This window comes from Myripristis murdjan, chromosome 16, assembly GCF_902150065.1.
Source record: "Myripristis murdjan chromosome 16, fMyrMur1.1, whole genome shotgun sequence".
Classification (NCBI taxonomy): domain Eukaryota; kingdom Metazoa; phylum Chordata; class Actinopteri; order Holocentriformes; family Holocentridae; genus Myripristis; species Myripristis murdjan.
This window is the reverse complement of record NC_043995.1, coordinates 28939851-28962307: the sequence shown is the minus strand read 5'-3', so window position 1 is coordinate 28962307 and position 22457 is coordinate 28939851. Positions and strand designations below refer to the sequence as shown.

The following is a 22457-nucleotide window of genomic DNA, read 5'->3' as shown; positions in this document are numbered from 1 at the left end:
AATCCCGTTTGATCCAGATTAACTATTTTCTCAATTACTGTCTCAAGTCTGCTAGCTAGAACTTTAGAGAATATTTTAAGGTCAGCATTTATCAGGGATATAGGACGATGGTTGGCACACTCCGAGGGGTCCTTACCATGCTTAGGTATGACTGTGATCAGGTCATGATGATAATTCATTGTCTCTAACCATACTGGTCCAAGTATATCCCAAAGTGCCAAATAAAGTTCCACGGGAATACCATCTATACCTGGGGTGCGTCCTTTATTTGTAGCTTTAACAGCTTTAAGTAATTCCTCTATCGTAATAGGTGAGTCGAGTAACTTTGTATCCTCTAATGACAATGTAGGAAGTCCCAAATTACTAAAAAAATCAGTAAAGTCATTTTCTGAGGGAACTGAGCCACATGTATATAGTTTTTCAAAGTACAATTTAAAAGTTTCATTTATTTATTGCAAACAACCATTAAACTGAAATAGACTGTTCATCAGCTGATCAAAAGTTTAAGACCGCAGCCTTTAAAAGCCCAAATCTTTGCAAAAATGTGGATTCAGTGTGATTTTCTGTCAGGTATCTACACTGTCATGACCTCCTGATGGCAAAGGCAAAAAGCTTTCTCTCCTTGAACGCGGTTGGATTGTTGAGCTGCATAAGCAGACCTCTCGCAGCGCACCATTGCTGCTGACGTTGGACGCAGTAAGACAGTCAATTTAAACTTCTTATAAGATCCTGAGGGTTATGGAACAAAAAAGGAAAGTGGTAGACCCAAAAAAATGTCACCGGCCCTGAGCCGGAGGATCCAGCTGTCTGTCCGTCAAGACATGGGACGATCCTCGGCCCAAATTAAGCTTGTCACTGGTGCCAACTACAGTCCCATAACCATCAGATGGCAACTGTGAGAGAAGGGTTTTAAGAACAAAAAAAATGTCTTCAAAGGCCTCATCTCCTTCAACGGCACAAAATTGCCTGTTTGGAATTTGCGCGAGAGCACCAAACATGGGACATTGAAAGGTGGAAGAAAGTTTTATCCTCTGATGAGAAAAAATTTAACCTTGACGGTCCTGATGGCTTCCAACGTTACTGGCATGACAAGGAGGTCCCACCTGAGATTTTTCTACACGGCACAGTGGAGGGGGCGCCATCATGATCTGGGGGGCTTTTTCCTTCAATGGAACAATGGAGCTTCAGGTTGTGCAAAGACGTCAAACGGCAGCTCTCTATGTGGAGATGTTGCAGGGGGCATCCCTCATGACTGAAGGCCATCGTCTGTGTGGTAATGACTGGGTTTTTCAACAGGACAATGCTGCAGTTCACAATGCCCGCCTGACAAAGGACTTCTTCCAGAGAAATAACATCACTCTTTTGAACCATCCTGCGTGTTCCCCTGATCTAAATCCAATTAAGAACATTTGGGGTTGGATGGCAAGGGAAGTTTACAAAAATGGACACCAGTTCCGACAGTGGATGCCCTCCGTGAAGCCATCTTCACCACTTGGAGCAACATTCCCACTAGCCTCCTGGAAACACTAGCATCAAGCATGCCGAAATGAATTTTTGAGGTGATTAACAAGAAAGCTTTTTTGCCTTTGCCATCAGGAGGTCATGACAGTGTGGATACCTGACAGAAAATGACACTGAATCCACATTTTTTGAGCTTTTAAAGGCTGTGGTCTTAAACTTTTGATCAGCTGATGAACAGCTATCTTTTGTAGGGAGAGTTCATTCCTCTCACATTAAATGATACAATATTTAAGCTCTCTTGTTTGCCTGTTACATTGCACTTCTGCTGTATATTGGTGATAGAACTCTGTATCCTTCGAAGTCCGGGTCCTCCGAAGTCCACGGCCTTTGGAGGACTTGGACTTCGGACGACGCGTCCTCCCCGTCAACCAAATGGGACGGTCTAGCCTTCGGAGTATTTCCTGGTTGCGTAACCGCCGTTAACATGACAACAAACTAGGGATGAGCGAGTACACCACTATCTGTATCTGTATCTGTTTAACCATCTACATTATCCGTATCCGGGGCGGGGCCGTAACCGGAAGTGGGTGGGCCTTAACCTGGAAGATGGCTGAGTTTGACCGGAAATGGTGGGGCTTGACTGGTAGGTTATTTTAAGCCTGAAATTGATACAGGTTGATCAGAAGTTGCTACATTTATTGTTTATTGGAAAACTATTTACAGAACAGCCTCAGAAGCTTCAGATCAATGTTTTTGATCACAATAGTAAACAAACTATTTACAGAACAAGCTTTTTATAAAGCATGAATATTCTTAAGTGCATCAATGAATACAACACATGCAGTAGGCAATTATGAAGTATCCTACTACAGAGAGAGTGTATATATATCTATATCTATCTATGTATAGATAGATATAGATATAAATATATTTAAATGTATATAGATATATAGCTTAATTTGTAATATTTATACTACTACTATATTGATTTTTTATGAACTACAGTGAGAAAGTGTCTGACTCTCAGTACATGCAGTCAAAATAAAATCAAAATAAAAATGTACTTTGTGTGTTCAGCTAATGTATGTGTGTAAGTGATGTATGTGTGTTAAGACTATGACTCTGTACCGCGTCGGTACGAGCAAAGTTTTCCAACTGACTTTATATCAGAAACCAGCCGGTAAGACGGTAAAAAAAAAAAAAAAAAAAGCGCTGTGTCGGCAGTGAGAGACGCGACGCCAGTCGCATTCGGCCCCAACCCCTAACCCCTGACCCTAACTCTGCTCAAAAGCAGCGCGTCTGTTACCAAACAAGTTCAGCAGAAACTCTACTGACTGTCAGTGATTACAGACCGAGGGAAGAGCGAGCTGGAAAAAACCTGAATCTACTGAAGAGAGACGCGATGTAAGCTGTTACACCTGAGAGAGTGACAGCTGAGGTTGTCCCTGTGTGCTGTGTGTGAGCAGCGCACCGCTGTTCTGTGTGTGTGTAGGGGAGGGGCGCTGTGTGTGACTGTCCTATCACACAACATGGACACAGTCAGCTACGTAATGAAGATTTTCATTCATCACGAGCACGGATATTGACTCATATTACTCGGATCATACTCGTACTCGGCAAAAGTGCTGTATCCGTACCGGATACTCGTTTCAGCCGAGTATCTGGCTCATCCCTACAACAAACTCTGGCGACAGAAAGATAACGTTTCTTTCCGTCAGACAAGACAAAACAGTAAAGAAAGGGGTTTTGGTTTAACATATATGGCGTTGGATGTTCAAATGAGTAAAAACTGAATATTTTATGATAGTGAAATCTGAATGTTTACATATACTAGATGCCGCCGTTGCCATTTCAGTTAACTTTTTTCGACTGAGCAGCAGCACGCAAAGCATCTTGGGATACGGGAGCCCAAGAAGGATAGTCGCAGTGCATCCTCCGAATCAGCTACCAACGGCTGAAAAGGAGGACGCATTTGAAGTGCGAATTTGAAGGATCCTTCGACTTTGGATGAATTGGGACAGGCCTTCGCGCAGTGTTGTGACGTAACTGGCCTTCAAATGCGGACTTCGAAGGATGCAGACCCTGAATTGGGACACAGCTTTAGCGTTAGGGAATTACCCATAGTTCATTGCATTGTGACATATGACATGAATCCCCTGGGGAAAGCAGCTGGTGGCTGCTATAAAAGCAAAGTGAAACGAGCGAATTTGTAAACAAAAAACATGGAGTGCAATCAGCAGTGACGCCGCAAAAAAGAAGTTCTCATGTGAGTATAATATTTTATATAAGATGGCCTTCAGAAACGAAAGAAATAAGCAGAAAGGCAATGCATATTTGTTTTTTGTTTTTTTGTTTTTTTATCTCTTGGCAAGCTCATCAATGCCTTTTGTGAAATAAAAAGAAAATAAAAATAATTAAATAAAATTTAAAAAATAAAAATAAAATAGTCCCAAAGCTGCGATTGTGAGAAACATGATGCATCGCTGTTGACAACCAAACAAAGGGCTGTCCCATTCCCTTTTCATAGTACTTCAGCCCCTTGCAGCCTCACGCACTCAATCACTTTCCAGGTGCAGCTACTTACATTCCGTTCCAACTTATTAGGCAAATGATATTTTTGTACAATTTTCCTAAATAGTTAATGAAAATGACAGTCAGTATAATTTTCAAGTCACCAACAGTTAGAGTATAATTTGATTTTTATTGAACAAAACTCAAAATGATAACAGTAAATACACTGCTCCAAGCTATTATGCACAACAGATTTTCAAAACATTTTGTAGGTTGTAGGCTAAAGAACTGAAAATGGTCATTTGTTGACTTCATCATCAAAAGCTATTTCAATCAAAAACATCTTAACAGGCCAAATTACATGTTAACATAAGAGCCCTTCTTTGATATCACCTGCACATTTCTTGCATCCATTGAACTTGTCAGTTTATGGACAGTTTCTGGTTGAATTTCTTTGCTGGATGTCTGAATAGCCTCCCAGAGCTGCAGTTTGGATGTAAACTGTCTCCCACCCTCATAGATCTTTTGCTTGAGGATGCTCCAAAGGTTCTCAATAGGGTTGAGGTCAGGGGATGATGGTGGCCACACCATGAGGTTTCCTCCTTTTATGCCCGTGGAGGCCAATGCCTCAGACGTATTTTTAGCGGCATGAGATGGTGCGTTGTCGTGCATGAAGATGATTTTGCTACGGAAAGTACGATTCTTCTTTTTGTACCATGGAGGAAAGTGGACAGTCACAAACTGTACATACTTCGCCGAAGTCATTTTCACACCTTCAGGGACCCTAAAAGGGCCAACCAACTCTCTTCCCATTATTCCGGCCCAAAACATGACTCTGCCACCACCGTGCTGACGTCGCAGCCTTGTTGGGACATGGTGGCCATCCACCAAGCATCCACTACTCCATCCATCTGGACCATCGAGGGTTGCACGGCATTCATCAGTAAATAAGACTGTCTAGAAACTGGTTTTCATATATTTCTGGGCCCACTGCAACCATTTCTGCTTGTGAGCATTGGTTAGGGGTGGCTGAATAGAAGGTTTTTTCACAACTGCAAGCCTCTGGAGGATCCTATACCGAGAGGTTCGCGGGACTCCAGAGGCACCAGCAGCTTCAAATACCTGTTTGCTGGTCTGTAAAGGCATTTTAGCAGCTGCTCTTGTGGCAAGTGGTTCGGTCCCTCCTTGCCACTGTGTGGCACTGTGCCAGGTTGTGCCATCTTAAGCCTTAGGCGGAGCTTATATAAGCCAGGTGCGCCCATGCCTGGGCCTTCCTCTTTCCCGAAGCATTTTCCGGGGTAGCTGCAGCACCGTGGGCAGCTGGTGCTTGTGTTTGGCGTGGCGGTCGACGAGGGTCATATTACCACTCAGGTAAGGCCTCGTGCTGTTTTTCTTTTGCTGTTGGACGCGCAGCAGGCAGCTCGGTGACGGTCTCCACCTGTTTGCAGCGTGGCTGACCACTGGTCCAGGGGCGGACGGACTGCGCTGCTGGAGGCCCGATGTCGCGTGGTTGTCTGTCGACTTGGTGAGTCGTCTTGTCTGTTTGGTGCTGCTATCACTAAAGCTCCCTGTTGGCAAATATTTATGGTGTGTTTTCCTGCTGCAGCATTTTGACGGTTTATTACTCCCGTCCTCCACAGTGAGGTTGCACTGTGGCACAGCTTGAGGGTATGTACCACGCTAAATTTACTATCCAACTATTATTTAGCGTTTCATGGACAATTTTTATGTTTGTGCTAAATTTTTTTGGTGTTTTTCAGCTACCGATCCAAGATCGGCTGCTGCTTTGGCTCGGCTCTGTTTTTGTATGTGTTGTGCTCCCTCTCACGGGGTTACGTCGCCGGCCAGCCGCCGGAGCTGCGAGCCGCTAACCCGTGGTGATAAGGACCGGCTCTGTCCCCGAAGGCAGTGCATGGCTGGACCCCACACCCCGGAGGCTGGCCCTATAATAAAGAAGCGCCTGCAGAGTGGGAATCTGCTTTTAAGTTTAGTCATTCGAGAGTTGCCTTGAGTTATTTCTTTGTTTTGTTTTGTTTGAGTGAATTGTTATTGGTTTGTTGTCTGTTAAGTTAAATGTTTTTTTATATTGATTATTGTGGGGTTTCTTTTATTTTTCTCTTCTCTGTTGAACAAATTATTTGTTTGCTTGTTGTTTTTGTTTCCTTTTTTTCAATTATATTGTTTATTTAGAGAGATGCACCAGGGGTCAAGCGGCTGGTAGTTTTAACCCTTCCATTCCTCTCTTTGGACAGGTGCTGAGGCCCCCGGCAGCAGCCCGGTTTCCTGGTGGTGGTGTTTCCTTCACGTTCCCTTCTTGGTTGGTGTGCAGTGACACGGGTGCATAGTTTGAGGACTTTTGTTTTTCCCTTTTTTTTTTTACTCCCCTGCTGCCATGGTAAGCCCCAGCCCTGTCCGACTGTTGTCCCTCTACCAGCCCCTTTTTAAACAGTGATGTGATTTTACCCTGGTGCTCTATTTGTTGTTATTTCTTTTTTTTGTTAATAAACATTTCTTTATTGAAACCGTCTCTGCCTGTGATGCTGCGAACCTGAGTGGCCCCCTGTGCATTAGCCCTTTAATTAAGAATTTCCTGGGGTGAAACTCCCCAGGTGGCGTTGTCTCATACTCATGTACTAGCCTCCCTCACGCTACACTCATGATCCGATGGATTTGTTTGGCAGAAACCCTCTTAATTATGCCTTTATCTGAGCGAACCCGTCTGTGCTCTGACTCAGACACAAATCTTTTAACAGTGCGATGATCTCGCTTAAGTTTGCGAGAAATGTCCAATGTTTTCATGCCTTTTCCAAGGCATTGCACTATTTCACGTTTTTCAACAGTAGACAGATCTTTTCTCTTCCCCATGGTGCTTGAAACCTGTGGCTGCTTAATAGTGTGGAACATCCTACTTAAGTAGTTTTCCTTTAATTGGGCTCACCTGGCAAACTAATTATCACAGGTGTCTGAGATTGATTTCAGTGACCCAAAGAGACCTAAGACACAATACCAGCCATGAGTTTAATTGAAAAACAAAAAATTAAATGTTTATGGCACTGAAATCCAAATTGCATAATAAGTTGGAACACAGTGTAAGTCAGTGAGGGCTCAGGATTCAGGGTTTATGGAGGAGACTGAGATTAAGCCTCTGTCACCTCCGCTGCTGAGTTAAATGACATCCGTCTCCCCTTGAAATTCACTCAGGATCGCTGGGTAAAGAAGAAAGGAGTCAATCCGTCTCTGTCGCAGCTTGGCACGGATGTTCTTGTATTCCTGCCATTCCTGTGTTGTACCGGGGCTGTAATCAGCGAAGAACTGCAGCCAGGTGCCGTCGGGGAGTGTAGGATTAGCCTTCCTCGCGCCCTCCAGGACCGCTTGCCGGTCCATGTACCTCAGGAGCCTGAAGATCATGGTCCGCGGTCTTGAAGTGTTGTTGGAATTGTTAGAGAAGATTCTGTGTGCTCTATCGATCTCAGTCTGACCGCTCTGGGAGATCCCGAGCGTAGGAATCCACTTTGGTAGCATTTTCTGGAGGTAGCCTCTCGGATCGTCACCCTCCGCAAGGCAAGGCAAGGCAAGGCAAGTTTATTTGTATAGCACATTTCAGCAACAAGGCAATTCAAAGTGCTTTACATAGAGCATAAAGGCATTAAAACAATATAAAAGAACACAAGAAAACATACATAAAAACAATTAATAAATAGAAGCTAAAAGGAGAAAGGCATTAAAACAATATAAAAGCAACACAAGAAAATATGCATAAAAACAATTAATAAAAAGAAGCTAAAGTTAAAGGAGGTTAAAAGTTACAGTGCAGTGTAAAATATTAAACCTTAATGTGGTTTAATGGAAGGCAGCGGCAAATAGAAAAGTCTTCAGCTGTGATTTAAAAGAAGTGAGAGTCGCAGCAGATCTACAGTTTTCTGGGAGTTTGTTCCAGATATGTGGAGCATAAAAACTAAACGCTGCTTCTCCATGTTTAGTTTTGACTCTGGGGACAGAAAGCAGACCTGTCCCAGACGACGTCAGAGGTCTGGATGGTTCATAATTTAGCAGCAGATCAGAAATGTATTTTGGCCCTAAACCATTTAGTGCTTTATAAACCACAAACTCCGCACTGGTTGGTAAGTTTACAAGACGCACATTATTCCTCTGAGATCTGTCTTTCAGATCGTTTAGCTTCTTTCGTAGCTTTGTCATCTCCGCGAGGCAGGATTTGGTGTCTTTTTCATTCTTATGTAAGCTAGTCTGGATGCTGTCTATTTTGTTGAAGACCGTGCTGAATTTTTTAGCATGGATGTAAGCTTGCTCTTTTAACGACCGTAAAATGTCGCCATTCTCTCCCATATGCTTCTGTATTCGTTCCAGAGCTTTTTCCAAGGACTCCTCTAGCTTGTGTGCTACGGACTCTTGCAAAGTTTTCATCTTGGCAGCCAGCGTTAGCTTGATTAGCTTAGCCACATCCTCTGGTGGATCGCTAGTTTGGTTTCGTCGGTTGGTATCTTGTTTCTTGGTGGGGGCTGGATTATTCTTTGAGGCCATGTCACCCGTAACGTCGTCACTCAGATTTATATTAATTTAAGACTGTCTTTGAACCCGAAAAAAACATGAAAAAAGAGGGTTGTATGTCGGTGCTCAGTACCGTGCTGCCATCTTGCTTCGTGCCTCACCGGAAGTCCGACTGCAGAGCAAATTTATAATATTTGGAAAAAACACACACACACAAACAAATGCATCTCTCTCTCTGTAGGACTATCCATATAAACATAATTACTGTGTTACTAAATTGACCACCCAGTATCGCCTTCTTTCTCCCTCCCTCCCTCTCTCTCTCTCTCTCTTCCTCTCTCTATCTCTCTCTCACACACTCACTTATACACACTCACACACATACACTGACAGCTTTGGTGTGTGCTGGTTCCAGGGTGGAAATTCAGATATTTGGTCAACTGTACTGGCAAACACATCAAATTAAATATGTCTCAGAGGCAGCGCTGATCTCCACCAGATATAAAGTCTCAACATGACTCTCAACATAGATGAGTAGTTAATGATGAAACAGTATAAAAACCTGCTGTTGTTGTCCTGTTTATCTGCTGCTATCCACTCCTCGCATCAATGACAAAATTAATTCTGGAAGATGTTGGGCAGCGAGGGATATGCCACTTGTCCCCTCCAAATTCAGCCGAAAGAAAGAAGGAAGCTTTCAAATCTTTGCCCAAAACGTTGGAGTGTTCCTTTAACTGGTCAGCTGGAGGCTCCACAAGCCTTGCTTTGTCATCCATTCATGAGGTTCAATTTATTTTCATTTTCAAGATGAGCTTCAAGGATCCATCAACAGCTGTTTGTGGAATTAATTATTTTCTTGTCCACGTCCTCCATCGGCATCAGCACCCTAAACCAAGGTGGCTTCATTATGACTGGGCCTCTGCTGGCTCTCTGTCACCAAGGGATAAAGAAACTATCTCCTTGTGGACCAGTGGCTGGTTAAACACTGAGGAGCTGCTGCAGGTAGAGCCAGAGATGGCAGGTGTGTGGTGGCCTTGACTGTACCATTGGGCAAGAAGAAAGACAGGGACACTGGTAAATAAACTGTTCTTCTGAGTTAAAGATTAAAGAAAACTTGCTGACTGTGGTAACTGAATGTATGTGGTAACACTGAGTAACAGCTTTCACTAAAAAAAACATCTGCTGAGAGAGAGAGAGAGAGAGATTGAGAGCAACAGAAAGAGCTGCAAACAGGAAGTTTTGAATAGGATGGGTGAACTCCTTGAAGAGGGCGCATCAAGACTCACCATCCTTGAGAGAATTTTTAAATTTATTTATTTATTTTTTTTTACGTCTCTTTAATCCTGTGTCAAAAACACACATTTTACTTCAAACACAGTACTGTGTGTATTGGAATGAAAGATGGGCCTTTACTCAACATACTATAACATTTCTGTGTTGTATAGCAATTACCTGCACATATAGGAATCGTTGCTCCTTAACCCTTAGATGCATACGTGGGGTCAAAAATGACCCCGGAGGTGTTTTTTTTTTGCAATATCTTAGTCATTTTAAATTTTTATCATTTAATCCTCCATGTATTCCTCAAATAGGTTGTCTTTGACATGAGGCCATTTGGATTTGTATCTAATTGTTATATTTTTTAAGTAATTGCATTTTTTTATATCAATACCCCACTCTTCCATACGTGGGGTCAAAAATGACCCCAAGCATTTTCTATGGAATTTCAAGGGTTAACCCTAGGAACCTTTGATTTTTATCAACTGTGAATGTCAGGTATACATCTAGTGTTGATCCACACATCTAAAGCCAGCAGTCTCACCACCCTGAAGGTTATTTTTACACAGCAACATACATCTAATATATATATGATGACTGAAGGTAACCCACGCCTACCAACCTACATCACTAAAGCAATAGGAAGGTGTGGAATGACAAAAGCTGCAATCCAGCCACAGGAGAAAAGCAGACAGGGCCAGCAGAAGGGAAAGAGGTGTAAAATGTGTCCAAGAAACAAAGATTGCAAAGCCAGCAATAGTGTTGGAAATGCAGTGACCGTGTGTGCAGCGCTCACAGCCACAAACAAGTAGTTTGTAACAGCTGCTCACAGTGAGAAGAGAGAAGACACGTGTGTCTTCTCGTCCACACACGTCCACACACATGTATGTACATGTGTGTGGACGTGCATAGACAGACAGACAGACGGACAGACAAACAATGAATGTTGGTGTTTTGATAGCTGCATTGATAGCAATATTTTGATCAAATGAAAGAAGGTGATAAATCAGGGCCACTCAACTTAAGATGGCTCAGGGGCCACTCAGCAAAATTCAGCTGTGTCCAAGGGCCACAAGCTAAACATGTCTGTCCTATTTTGGATATTTAAACAATAATTTTGTCAAATGAATGAAACATACAGAAAACAGCTACATTTCCATCCAAGGCCAAACCTCACTGAATAAAAGATTGGCATGCAATGATTAATGATGAAATGATCAGGTTACAACAAAATGAGGCTTTATTCCCAAAAAGATTAGATAGAATCATAACATTTTTATTATATGATAGTGGCGGGCCGCATAAAAATGACGTACGGGCTGCATGTGGCCCCTGGGCCATGGGTTGAGTAGCCCTGTGATTAATGAACATGTAAAACATGAAATTATTCTTGTGTTGACCAAAATATAATAAGAATCATTATTTTAAAACCAAAATGAAGAAATATTGCATTAAACACATTGTTTCTAATAGGGATAATTTTTGGATGTTTACTTTTTTTGACCTATTTAAAATATGTTTTTTGATAAAATGTTTATTAAAAGTGATAAATGGACATGTCAAACATGAAATAATTCTTTTGTTGACTAAAATACAATAAAAATCATCATCTTTAACCAAAATGAAAGACATTTCTGAAGTTTACGGCATAAAACCCATTCATTTCAATTGGGGTCATTTTTGACCCCACTCATGGAAGAGTGTAGGGTTTGGTGAGCCATGCATCTAAGGGTTAACCCTGTCAGAATTCCTCTCAAAAGGCACAAGGTAAAGTTGCTTCATCCTCTTCCTCTTCCTCTTTGTTGTCCACCAACCTCGGAATGGTTGTGATCCACTGTTCCAAAGCACATGAACATGCCTCCAGGCCCTATTTATTGACCCACAATTGTGATTGGTGTGTTAACAATTTTTAGGCTGTTTGCACTTGGAGAAAGGTGTGGTCTCTGAGTTTAGGTCATGATAACTTGAGTTAATTATATTGAGAGCATGTGTTTGCTGAATGAACACATAGTGCAATGAATGATTTATCTGGTCACTTTTGTGTAAGGTTTTGCAGAAAGAGTTTTGAATATTGAAACGTGTGGAAACAGGTGAATTGTGTTTATGGTTATGGAAAATGCATGTGTGCTTCCGGGAATGACAAAAAGGTTTGGGTTTTTGTGCTACAGGAACCAGTTTTTGTGTTTTAGCAAAAAAACTGTAACAGAAAATGTTTATTGTAAATGCATTTAGCAAAATAATATTGTAGTCAAAGCAATATCTAGACTACATTCAGCACTTTCATAACAAAAAATAAAACTAAATGAAAAGCACCTCACTGCACAATCAAAGTCACTGAGAATCATTCTCCAACATTGTGCCTTTGTTGGGGTCCGGCCAGAGGACTTCATCCATGTCACAGACAATATTTACTCAAACTGGGTTGGACTCTTTGTCCTGCTTCCCTCATTGTCATCCCATGAACAAGGACATGGTGTACAATAGTTGCCCAAATTCATCAATGATGATAGTTCTTAGTCTTCCTTAGCCTCTTCCTCATCCCCTTCCTTCTCGTCCACCACCTCTCATACGTACTCTTCCTCCTCTGCCTCTCTGTATGTTTCTGTCCATTGTAGATGGATGCACATGTGCCACCTGTGCACTCTGAACTGACTTTTATCCTGCCCAGTTGGTCTGATCACATCATTAGAAAGATGTGTGTTCAGTTTTGAGTTGTTGTGTGTAAAAAGTGACGGCTGTGTTGGAGTTGTGTTCACATTTAGCTGTCAGCAACTGAGAAAAACTGTAATAAAAAAATATGCAAAGTCTATTTCATAATTTGGGCACATGGTGATGCCCAACTGTGATCTGCATGATCTGGTGTGAGGAGAGAGAGAGAGAGAGAGAGAGAGAGAGAGAGAGAGAGAGAGAGAGAGAGAGAGAGAGAGAGAGAGAGAGGTATAAAAAGAGCTGCAAACAGGCAGTTCTGAAGCGCATCGGCGAGCTGCTTGAAGAGGGCGCATCAAGACTCACCATCTTTGAGAGCATTTTTACTTCATCTCTCCTTAAATCCTTTTTGACCAGAGAAGGTGGGAAACATTTTTCTTTCAATACCCAAATTACTCTTTAAGTGTCTTTTGATTCACCTCTGCTGATGCATTGCCTGAGCAATAAAAGAAATTTTAGTTAAAGTGTAATTAAAGTAACTGTGTGACAGTCTTATCTTCCATCTAGGAAAGCTTGCTCTTCAGAGGAGCATTGCGCTTCCTTGCTTCTAATCTTGTCTCTCCTTGTCATTCCATGTCAGATCATCAGAATTGACCATGACCTCAGGAATTTCTAAGAAAATCTCACATCTGATAAAGCTATATCTGAAACGAACAAATTCCTAATTTCAGCTATTTTTGACCAAAATTGAATTTTTGATGAATTTTTAAAGTGACGTACTGCCATGTGAGTTTGGTCAGTTTTCGGCGAACTTCAGTTGACGACTTGCATTTTGGCGCAACTTCAGTGTGCTGTAACTTCATTAATTTTCATCCTAGAGTAATGAAACCTCGTATATTTAATAAATGAAAGGTGCTAAATGAGATTTTGTTGTCTAAAATATAAACTTTTGGAGCTCCTGAGGACCAAACTTTGAATTTTTTTCAGGCTGTGCCTTATTGGCACCACTCTCTCAGAACCAAGATATGTCACAAGGTTAGATCTAGCATGTTTAAATTATTTATTTCCACCCCTAAAACTAAAATAATTAGAAAGAATGTCTGGATTAAGAACCCGTTCCAGTTACTGCACTGTTAAAGTTGGTGGGTGAAGTGGGTGAAATTTGAAAAGTGTTCATAAAACATGTTTTTCTATCTATGGGATCAATGTCATTGAAATCTGAGTCGCCACAGTGACACCCATTTGATGATATGACATCGAAAGACACCTATAAATTATGATGATGATGATGATGATGATGATGATGATGATTATTATTATTATTATTGCCACTTTTGAAATGAAACTGTAAGGAGGAGCCATGTGTTGTTGATCAGTTTCACACAGTAATGATGACTAATCTACTAATGTCCCTTTTTATTGTCTCTCTCTCAACCAGAAAGATGAAACACACCATAATTATCCTCCTGCTGCTTCTCCTGGGCACCTGCACGGTTACCACTGCTTTTAGTAAATATGATCTTGTGATGTTTATGTTGTCTTTGCCATAAAATGTCATGCTGTGTATTTTTGACTGCTGGAGAATTACAATCATGGCATGTGATTATTTAAAAAAAAAAAATGCACTGGCTAATTTATTAATTAATTGGTTTGATTACTGCATCAGAGGCTTTGCAGTTGTGCCAATCTAGCAGCAGCTGTTTCTGTCATAGAGGTCAGTTGGAGAATCGGCTGTGTGCAAAACATGGCTAAATCTACAGTATGCAGGTTAGAAATAAAAGATATGATGAACATTATTGTGGTGGTTGCATTCTGTCCCATTTTAAGTAAAAGTGAACAGGCAAAGGTAGCTTTGTTTCCATATTTAAATTACTGTGACACAGTTACCTGTCTTGTCTTTAGCACCAGCAGCTACTAGCCATTAGCAGCGTCTTGCCATGTGTTGTTTGATACTGTGGAAGTGAGTTAGCATTCGGTGACAGAAACTACATGATTAGCTGAAATGCAGGGTAGGTTTGCAACTTGAAATAACTGTGATCATGGTGCCTAAACAGCAGCAGCAGCAGCACATATTGTTTATATTAGACAGAACCAGCTATGGCAAGCTACTGAAAAATTAAACAATGACAAATCATCAACTAAATGTATATTTAAATGTATGTCACATTCACAGAAAATCTGGCCTTGCGTGGGAGAGCGACTCAGTCATCAATCAGAGGCGCACCATGGACAGGCTACAGTGCCGCCTCCAATGCCATCGATGGAAACCGCCAATCTCAATTCTCAGCTGGATCATGCAGCGCTACTGAATATCAGACGAACCCCTGGTGGAGAGTGGACCTGCTGGACTCCTACATTATCACCTCCATCATCATCACAGTCAGAGGAGACTGCGGTGCAGAAGAGACCAGTGGGGCAAATATCTACATCTCGGACTCTCCTATTGAAAATCAGAGTCCAAAAAAAGCGTAAGTGTATATAAAGACTCATCAAACAATAAGCATGTGAATAAAAGTGACCACTACTCTTTTTTGAGCTTTTTTTCATCCACAAAAAGTTGTCTGATTGGATGTTCTTGTACTGCACAATCTTTTGTTGTTACTATTCATGTAAGTTGATATGGAGCTGCCTGACATGAAGCTGTGCCACCTGGCTCACTATGTGTAATAATAACATGTAAACTTGTGAACATGTAAATGAATGTTTCAGTTGACATTAAGGTGAGCTGATAGATATTTTTGTTCATTTTTGTGTGAACTAGTCCTTTAATCTTAGACGTCTTTATGGACTTTTCCCTCTCTCTGTCTTGCAGGGATGGTTCTGTTCCTGAGGTTCCATTGGGCAAGTCTTTCACTCTGAATTTTACCAGCAAAGTGGAGGGACGCTATGTGACTGTGAAAATGGAGGGTCAAAACAAAGTCCTTTCACTCTGCGAAGTGGAAGTCTATGGGTATCCTGCTGCGTCTGGTGAGAGTTTGAGTTGTGACATGTTTTGAAATGTGATTAATGTTGATTTTGGATGGAATGTATGTACAAACTGCAATGAATGAATAAGTTTATTTCGGTCTTAATCATACAGGATTTTTTTTTTCACCATAACCATTACAAGGAAATAATAATAATACCAAAGGAACATAATCATTTATAGGAGACATGAATTGGGATAAACTGAACAAAAAAAAGTTGCATCTCCCATTTATGAGAAATCAAAAGTTAGTGGGATTGTGGATGTTTAATACATATGGTGAGTTTTATAAAACCCACAGATTGTCATGATTTTTATCTGTTGATTTTTGCCACCATGTCCTTTGGGCAGGAGAGAATTTGGCACTCCGAGGACGAGCAACGCAGTCGTCAGTGTATCCAGATGGAATCCCAATTAATGCCATAGATGGGAATCGTGCCAGCAACTACAACCAAAGGTCCTGCAGTCAAACGCAAGACGACTTCAGCCCCTGGTGGCGAGTGGACCTGCTCAAAACCTATAAGGTGGATTCTGTCAGCATCACTAACAGAAATCATGCACCAGAGCGAATCAATGGAGCTGAGATCCGCATCGGAAATTCCCTCGACAACAATGGCAACAACAATCCCAGGTAGTTTATCAGGAATACTGAAAACTGTTACTGGACAATTTTGGCATTCATTTTCAACACAACTCCGTGTCTAGTTCTGAACAACACACCTTTGTGCTACTTCACAAGACAACATGTTCTTATAAAAGCGCGTACAATCATGTGCAAACACATCTGAAACACGTATGGACCAGTGCCTTACTCAAAGGCACCTCAGTTGTTGAGGGAGGGAAGAGCATTTCTCCTTCGCTTCGCTTTTCTTTCCCTGATCACAAGACCATTTCTCTGTCCTTTAAACAACTATTTAAAAATATTTGTACTTTTTAAAACAGTAACACTGTTAACTTCTACATAAACATCATAAAATATAAATTCAAAAACGTCTATAGCATCATGTAAGAGAATAAAACCAAGGTTTACCCACAACATGTTCAGTAATGTGTTCAGAAGTGGCACAAACACAAACATATCAGTCACATGATTGAATGTGTTGAAACTGAAACATCCTTTTTTGTGTCCATTTGTTCACCTGAACTGTTGGTAACAAAATGATTTCTGCTTCTCCTGGTAGGTGTGCTGTGGTCTCGCACATCGTTAGAGGTGTTACTGAAACCTTCCAGTGTAATGGGATGGAGGGGCGCTACGTCAACATTGTCGTTCCAGGAAGAAAAGAGTTCCTGAACCTGTGTGAGGTGGAGGTGTACGGCCACAGCCTGCACTAGGTCTGAGGAGGCCAAGAAAGTCAACACACTCCCTTTTTACATTGAGTGATGCTCTCATGCAGGCTCACACTGATTGCAGTTATTGATTAAGCCTCACTTTCTAGATTGTCAATATGAAAACCAATCATGATGATAATGATGCCAGGGACAAATATTGCCGCAACAGAGCTGCCTGACCTCTGTGATTCTACTGACCATGATGTATCATCATAGAGCTGATGGGTGTTGCAGGATTGGAAAATAAGTGGTACTTATTGTGCAAAATATTTTGGAAGTAAAGGTTAAAGTTGGGTTGAGCACATTGTTTAGCTCTGTCTCAGTTTTCTAGACTTTTCTAGTGAAAGCTGGATTGGAGGTTGATCTTGTTGGTCTAGAGCTGCTCTGTATGCAGATATAATGTCACTGGGCTACTTGTGATTTGTCTGGTCTGTGCTTTATGGTCAAATGCTGTTGCTTCATTGTTTTTGATTCAGTCTGAGATGACTGTTTTCAATATTGAACACAGCATTGTTACGACACTCTCTGCTGCTGAATAATCAGAATCATAATCAAATAATCATATTCGCTGAAATAAATTTTCTTCAAAATGAATGCCACATCTTGTCCTTTTCATTTTATCTTTACTTTTATTTATTTATTTAGTCATTCATTCATTTATTCATTCATTCATGAGATTAGTTGAATGAGGACTGTAAAGGAGGATGTAAATTTATATAGCAAATGGCTTTATAGGGTTAATGTGACATTTGAGTGGGAAAAAGATGATTCCCACAGGGTCTGTGATTCCTGGAGGGTGGGGTGGTAGCTTTATTTACAGGGCTTTTGGTCATTAATAAGACACAACGTACATATTTTTGAATATATATTTTTTAAATTTTATTTTATTTTAGAATAGAGTAAAAGGGCCCTTATATTTAGAGTGTTGTATAATCTACACCTACAGCACTTCGCAGACAGCACTTGCCTCGCACCTGCCTCGTCTGTGTGTGTTTGCCTTTAGGCTGCTGGGCGGAGCTTTTGACTTGCAGGCTGTTCAGTCGGAGCAGAGCTGAAATGATGGAGCAGGTAACACCCAGAGGACTCCCAAAAGTTCATGGATGCGTAAAAATGTTTTGGTAAGAATGAGGGGAGCAGTTTGTCTTTGCCAGGAGCTTCATTGGTAAATCTTTCAGAAAACCACTGTTGCAGGTGTACTTAGAGCTGCAGCCCTTATTAAAAAATAAGAATAGAACGTATATTAAATGTTGAAAGAAGGTGACTTGATGAAAACTCCTCTCGTCTTCAGTTCATCGCATCATTGCAGTCAGCAGAGCAGCAAAGGAGTGCAGTGGGAGGTCCAATCAGCAACCTGCAGTCATCACACCTGTTCCTGATCTGGTAATCAAGCCACCCACACTGCAGATAAAAGCCAGCTCATTCTACCAGATCGTCCATTACCTTGGTGTTTCCTTGGACCTTTCGCTTGTGAACTTACCTGCTAACCCTCGGCTCGATTCCTGCTCGACCTTCACCATTCGCCTGCCTTCCTGGACCCTCCTGCCTCCTCTCTGCTCCGAGCTCCTGACCCCCGCTTGCCAGCCAACCCTCCAGCCATTCACCCTGATTACCTGTCGGAGCCTGGCTCCCTCCTCCATACTGGGCTCAACAAACTTTCTACTGAACTCTTTTGGTTTGACTGCAATAAATTGACTTTACAACTTAAACTTGTTCTGAGTCTGCATTTTGGGGTCTGGCCTTTTTGTGATCTTAACATACACACAAATGTATTTAACTACGTAAGTTCCTATGCAGTTTACCAGAGACCCTCTTATGCCATCCATATTTTAGTGATGTGGCTGTGTCAGGTGTGAAAACATGCACCCTCCTCCACTCCCCCTCTCTCTCTTTGGATTTCATATAAATGGAGTGCATCGTTTCTTTGACTGCATCATCTCTGCACAGTCCTTGACTCAACAGTGGGTGAGGAAAACCTGCGAATTTCATCAAACTGCTTTAGTTTGTTTATTTCAGACATGTCAAAAAACAAGAATACTCTGCATTAATGAAAAAAAAAAAATGTATATATACATATACACACATATATACATACACACATACATACACATATATATATATACATACACACACACACACATATATATATACACACATCTATAGATAGATAGATAGAGAAAAAATAAAATAAAATAATTAAATTACAAGGCAGATCTAGCCAAAATACATAGAACCCCATTAACATGACTGAAAAGGAGTGGGAGGAAGTAAAACTTATCTGATCCCACCCCCTCTTAATAATCCATCCAAAAAAAACACTATACATCATATCACCACTTGTTGATATCGCAGAACACTAAACGCATACACACAATAAACACATGTACATGCATCTCACACACAGTTGTATAACATACATACCTTGAATACAACACAGATACCTGAATGATAAAATAAAATAGAAAAAAAAAGAAAAAAAGAAACATCAACCAAGCAGACAAACAAAACAACAAAAAGAAATGAAAATAAATAAGTACTACACTCACTGATTTTCAAACACCCTCCTCAATTCTGTACCTTGTGAAGATAATTTCCTTGAATCTTTTTTTAAACTGATACATGCTTGGACATTCCCTGAGCGTCGCCTCCAAACTGTTCCATAGCTTAACCCCACAGATTGATATACAAAAAGTTTTTTTTGTTGTGCGTGCCTTCATTGTTTTAAAGTGAAATTTTCCCCTTAAGTTATAACCCCCTTCCCTTCCAGTGAACAGATTCTGAATGTTTGCTGGCAGCAGATTATTTTTTGCTTTGTGAAGTATTTGTGCTGTCCGAAATTCTACAATATCTTTGAGTTTGATTAGTTTTGACCGTAAGAATAATGAGTTTGTGTGTTCCATGTATCCTGCCCCATGAATGATCCGTATTGCTTTCTTTTGTAAAATTATAAGTGGATGTATTGCGCTTGTGTAATTATTACCCCAGACAACAGTCATATCAATGTCATCACAGTCTTTAGATGTCTTATTTGTACAATTGGAAACAATATTTATAATTTCTTTCTCCTCCACTGCTGTGAGGAACATTGAACTCAGATTTCAGTCTATTAAACTGTCACACTGCTCCTCAGATGTTACTGGATCTGGGATTTGTTCTGCCAGATCAGGTCCAACACTTACAAAGAATTGATTAAAGCTGTTAACCACTTCATTCATATCATGCTTCTCAGTGTTATTGATAGTAAAATACTTAGGGTAATTGAATTGTTTAGAGCCATTTTTATTACAGTGTTCATTATATTCCATATTTTTTTAGTATTATTTTTATTATCATCCAATATTTTATTGTAGTGTTCTCTCCTAGCGGCTCTTATAATATTAGTCAATTTGTTCTTATATTTTTTATATTTATTTTCTGACTCTTTAGTTCTGTGTCTTATAAATTCTTTGTAAAGTGTGTTTTTCTTTTTACAGGCATTTTGTAAACCCTTTGTGATCCAGGGATGATCTCTATATTTTAGTGTCCTATTACTTATTTTTACAGGACAATGTTTATCGTATAGTCTTTTGAAAATTTTTAAGAATTCCTCATATGCACAATTAATGTTATTTTCATTGTATAGAATATCCCAGTTTTGTGACACTAAACCATTTTTAAATGCATTTATTGATTCTTCTGTTCTCACTCTTCTGTATTCCACTTTTTTGGCAGATTGAGTACATTTATAGTTACTGTCATAAACCATAAAAACGGGCAGATGGTCACTGATGTCATTGACTAATAATCCACTTATTGTGCTATTTATTATGTCATTTGTGAATATATTATCAATTAGTGTGGCACAGTGAGAAGTTATTCTGGTGGGTCTGGTGATTTTTGGATATAAGTTCATACTATATATTGTATTAACAAAATCATCAGTCACCTTGTGTTTGTTTGGATTAAGCAAATTTATATTGAAGTCTCCACAGATGAAAAATGTCTTATGACTAATTTTTGAAAACAACTCCTCCATCCATTCTGTGAACAGTTCAATACTAGAACCTGGTGTCCGATATATACAGCTAATGATTGCATTTTTCATTTTTTCTTTGTATATTTCAATTGTTATACATTCCAGTATATTATTAACCACCGTTGACATATCCTCTAACACCCTGAAGTTCAATTTTTTGTCCACAAAAATCACAACTCCTCCTCCACCTTTGTTTTGTCGATCTATGTGTATGAAGTCGTATCCCTCCAGCTCAAAGTCCGCCCCTTTTACTGCGTTGATCCATGTTTCAGATATTGCAATAATGTTAAATGCGTGCGTAAACTGCCGCAAATAATCCTTGATTCTTGTAAAATTGGCATACAGACTCCTACTGTTAATATGTAGAATTGATAGTTTGCCATCCTTGTTGATTTGGTTAAACTGTTCATCAGTATAATAGCAGCAATTATTGTTGATTGAGTTGAAGAAGTTGTTGTCCGGGTCTATATCATGTTCCATATCCTGTGAATTGTGGTCAGTATATTGAAATGATTGCAGTTCCAGATTTTCATGTTCACTAATCCTCTGAGTTATGTTGCTATTGTCTCCAGGTGTAGATGAGTGACTTCTGTCGGTGTGTGTCATGCTTGTGAGTGTAGTTTACCTTACAGTCCAGCATGTTGATCACTGGTATCTGTCCAGTTCCTCAATACTTTTTACCATGAGCACTTTTGCTTCCTCCGGTGTCCCATTGAGTTTGATGTATATTTTACAGTTAGTAGTCCAGGTGTGTTGAATTTTTTTTCTGTTTCTTCAGGTAGCGTGCTTTTTTGGCGATTTCTGCGTTGCGCTTGGTCAGGTGCTCATTGATGTAGACGTCGGATCCTTTCAGTTTTCTCCCTTGCTTTAGCAGTGCGATCTTGTGTTTTCGGTTGGCAAACCGCATGATGACAGCTGGTTTGTCCCCGGCGTTTCTCTTGGGCAGAGGGTGACAAGCCTCAACGTTGTCGCAGTCCAGCTGTGGCCACCTGTTGCTCCGTGGAGCTAACATCCAGCTCATCGGGCTCGCCTCCCTCACCAGCGGTCAACGCCCGGGCATATGACCGGGCTTTGATGTTAAGTCCGGAGATGATAACATCGTTGATTCTGGTATACTGCTCCAGGTCAGCAACCCTGCTTTCCAGGAAGGTGAGTCGCTTATCCTTCTCCTCGTTCTGGATGCGGAGAGCTTTAACCTCCTCGACCAGCTTCAGGATGCCTTTCTGCTGCAGCCTGACAGCAGAGACTTCTTCACTGAGGAACTCGAGTGCCTTTTTAATGTCATCGACCTCCTCCGCCGATGGTGCCTTCTTTGGGCCCATGTTTGGGACGCGCTGGTTCTTTTAGCGACGTTAGCTGTTATTTTAGCGGCTAGCTAGCTAGTCGGCTACTAACTCCGCTCTTTTTTCCCAAACGCCCGAGAGGCCCAGCATCACGGGGTACCTGACATGCAGCGGTCTCGTGATCTCAAGCTGGGCACCTGTATCAATCACGAGGACGCCGTGTGTCAGGTTCACCTTGATTGATACAGCAGCGACGCCCAGCTTGAGATGAGGAGGCCGCCGCATGTGGCTGAACGTGTGCATTGCTGACTGAAAGATAACGTATTTTGTTACCATTTATCCATTCGCTATAATGTATTTAAAGACTTTTAAATTTGTGTGTGTGTGTGTGTGTGTGTGTGTGTGTGGGGGGGGGGGGGGGGGGGGGGGGGGGGGGGGGGGTGAAAAATAAAAATAATAAAAAAAA

The 22457-nt window shown here is 41.0% G+C and overlaps 1 protein-coding gene and 1 long non-coding RNA gene across 2 annotated transcripts in view; one reads left to right on the top strand and one right to left on the bottom strand.

Annotated features, from left to right (window-relative positions):
• Nucleotides 1-22457, bottom strand: part of dpy19l1l (dpy-19-like 1, like (H. sapiens)) — a 196285-nt gene that overhangs the window by 138825 nt on the left and 35003 nt on the right. The window lies entirely within an intron of this gene.
• On the top strand, nucleotides 5230-6339 carry LOC115373377 (uncharacterized). Its single transcript, XR_003929532.1, has 3 exons — nucleotides 5230-5343; nucleotides 5421-5497; nucleotides 5579-6339. It is a non-coding gene; the product is annotated as an uncharacterized LOC115373377 (long non-coding RNA).